The sequence below is a fragment of the Megascapheus bottae genome, chromosome X, assembly GCF_031878675.1.
Source record: "Megascapheus bottae isolate mThoBot1 chromosome X, mThoBot2.hap1, whole genome shotgun sequence".
In the NCBI taxonomy this organism is placed as follows: domain Eukaryota; kingdom Metazoa; phylum Chordata; class Mammalia; order Rodentia; family Geomyidae; genus Megascapheus; species Megascapheus bottae.
In genome coordinates this window covers 69545508-69549121 of record NC_143547.1, presented here as the reverse complement: position 1 = coordinate 69549121, position 3614 = coordinate 69545508, and positions in this window count along the sequence as shown.

Below are 3614 nucleotides of genomic sequence, written 5' to 3'. Positions count from 1 at the left end.
CTAGCACAAAACATCAATTATTTAATTTATAGACACATTATTGCTACCACAAACAAGAGAAACCATCCAACTTGTTTCTCTGTCTCTGGCTTACTTTGCTTAATATAATTTTACCAAGTAAATCAATTGCTTTACACGTGGAAAATAATCCTTCTTCTGACGTATGTGTAGAATTCCATTGTGTGTGTGTGTGTGTGTGTGTGTGTGTGTGTGTGTGTGTGTGTGTGATCCATTCATTCATTGAGTGTCAGCTGGTTGATTCCACATCTTTGCTATGGTAAACAGTACTGCAATGAACATAATTGTGCTGGTAACTTTAGTGTGGCCTTGTTGTGGTCTATTGTGCAGGAATGGGATTGCTGGATCATAGGGAAGCTCTGTGTTTCCTTTTGTGAGGAGCCTACATACAGCTTTCCAGAGGATTTGAGTAAATTTACATTCCCACCAACAGTGTAATAGGATTCCCTTTTAAGTATATCCCCACCAGCATCCCTTATAGTTTTCTTGACAATGGACATTCTAACTGGAGTAATATAGAACCTCAATGTAGTTTTGATTTGCATTCCTTTATAGCTAGAGATGTTGAACATTTCTTCATGTGTCTATTGGATATTCTTTTATCTTCTAAGAAGTCTCTCACTCACTGAGTGGTAAACAAGGGGTTATAAATGAATTGAGGTATAATAGACACTATAGAGAGTGCAAATAGTATATACTTTTTAAAAAGACAAAGTCAAAACCGAACAAAAATATACCAGGAAATGTGTACTTGCAAGAGGGGAGTGTAGGACCAAGGGGAGAGGGATAGAAGAATGAAGAGGGGATGAGGGAAGAATGCAGGCAAGAATTCATTGTATATACCATGGAACTGAAAAATATAAGGGAAGGGGTATATGGAAGAGGGATTAAATTGTTGAAATTACGATATTAATCAAGATGAATTGTACAAATAAATTGCTTTGCTAAAAGGCAAAAAGAACCTCTTAACACATAACCTAAAATTAAGTCTAGTGAAGAAAAGGGTTGGTTGGATCATCAATATTTAAGTTAAAACATTGGGTAGTTTGCAAGAGTATACAACTGTATTAACTAAAATATTGTAGATTCAAGGGAGAACTCAAACATCAATTCCTTAGATAGGCAAAGTCAAAGTTAAAAAATACATAAAAGGAAAAGGATATTTGAAAAGGGGTAAGATAGGCTCAAGAGGAGAAAGTAGATGAATAAAGAGAAGACAGAGGTAGAGGATGTTGTCAAACATCCAATGTATATCCTACAAAATTAAGAAAAGTGGGGAAAGGGATAATTGGGAGGGATGACTGATGATGTTGAAAGGGGTGATATATTCATCAACTGCCTTGTTAAATAAAAAAAAGAAAAGGGTGGGGTGGGAAGAGTTGAATGGGTTAACTGTGAATTCATAAACTGCTTTGTTCAACAGCAAATCCTTTGTGCAACTATTTGAGATAAAAATATTTAAAACTCCACAATTCTTATATTTCTCTCTCCCAAGAAACTAGGATTGTAACTAAGATATTTCCATCTAATTGTGTGTGTGTGTGTGTGTGTGTGTGTGTATGTCTATGTGCCAGACCTGGGACTTGAACTCAGGGCCTGTGTGGTGTCCATGTGCTTTTGTTTCCACCAGTATTGCTTTGCACTTGGGTCACAGCTACAGTTTTGACAGTTAATTGGAGATCAGAGTCTTAAAAACTTTCTTGCCTAGGCTGGCTTTGAAATGTGCTCTTCTTATCTCAGCCACATGAACAGATACTATTATAGGTGTGAGCTACCAGTGTCTAGCTTCCATTCACTCTTTTTGTGGGTCATAGAGTTTGAACTTGGCCTGAGCACTGTCCCAGAGATCTTCAGCTGAAGGATACCACCCTACCCTCGAGCCAAGCCCCACTTTCCATTTTCTAGAGGTTATTTGGAGATAAGACTCTCAAGTCCTTTCATACCCCTGGCTTGCTTTGAACCCTGATCCTCAGATCTTAGCCACATGAGTAGCTAGGATTACAGGTGTGAGTTACCCCACGCAGCTGTCCATTCACTTTTCAATACAATTTAAATGATACATTTTATTCATTCATAGTATAAGTCCACAGTGTTGCTTATTTTTAAAGTATAAAAGATCAAATGTAATTATCCAGGAAATCCATTAGACATTTATGCAAAATATAGCTATGTACCTATATACTTGCATGGTTTTGCCTGTGATCTTTTTGCCAGGAAGAGGAACAAGAAAAATCATGCAACTATTCAACATTCTTTTTTTTCTAAACCAAGTTTCTGTGGCAACAAAAAAAATTGGAAGGTCCCCAACAATTGCAATATACTCACTTTAAACAAATTAATGGTTTTCCTACAGGCAAGTGTTCCTGTAGTTAAATTGTCTACAGACTAATTTAACTTGTCTAAGGTTGCTGGGTAATAGAATCCCTTATGGTTTAGAAAAGGGTGTTCTCTTAGTACAGTACATACAGATAATGTGGTTTCAGGCTAGAATCTGTAAAATTTCAAAAGTTCCATTTGGCAGAGTTTGAGTTAGTTCATTGGTCCAGGAGGAGTCCACAGATACCAGAGTTGGAAAGCTCTGGCTAATTCTAATCAGAGACAAATTTCTCTTATAATAGTTAAATATCCTAACTGTCTTAATTCCTTTATTTTTGTGCATGGGAGCATGAAAAATGGGGCCAGCCATTAATTTATGTCATCTAGAGATTCCAAAACAATGCATTATGTATCTACCATATAATTTCCTTCCATCAGTCTCCCATTTCAAAACAACCACAAAATGCTCAAGGAAACTTTATAAGTTAATTAAGAGTCAGAAGTATTTTCCTGAAAATTGTTGTTGTAGAGGTACTCATTAAAATGTCTTGGAACAACCCTTGTTATCTAATATCATTAGATATTCAAGAAACGTGAAGCATTTCTCAAAGCAGGTAATTAACTTATCTGGTGAAAATTCTGCCATTGTTGGCTACAATCTACAAATGGACATTCCATGATTCTTGGGCTTGATACAAAAGTAAATTAAGAAAGTTTAAAGGGATTCTGAATACTTATTAGGACACAGTAACCCTTTTCTATTTCCTCCTATATATCAAGCTTCCAGGGATTGCTAATACTATTGATGTTTCCTATTTCTTTGGTGCAGACAGTTGTAGACTACAAGAGAACACCATATTCTCTGCTATTTATACTGTTCCCTACAACTTATGTTAAAGTGCCTGCTTCCAACAAGCAAACAATAAATAGAAAAAAATATGAAAAATATTGCTAACCATGCCTTATTAAAATGACTACAGTCAAGAGTAGTTGTATTTTGTTAAATCCTTAAATATTATTCCTTTTAACAGGCATTTCCCACAAATCACTGTATTAGATATAGAAAAAAACATAGGAACCTTTTTTTTTTTTGCCAGTCCTGGGCTTAAGCTCAGGGCCTGAGCACAGTCCTTGGATTTTTCTCAAGGCTAGCGCTCTACCACTTGAGCCTCAGCACCACTTCCAGCTTTTTCTAAGTATGTGGTACCAAGGAATCGACCCAGGTTTTCATGCATGCTAGGCAAGCACTCTACCACTAGGCCAAACTCCCGGCCCCCAGG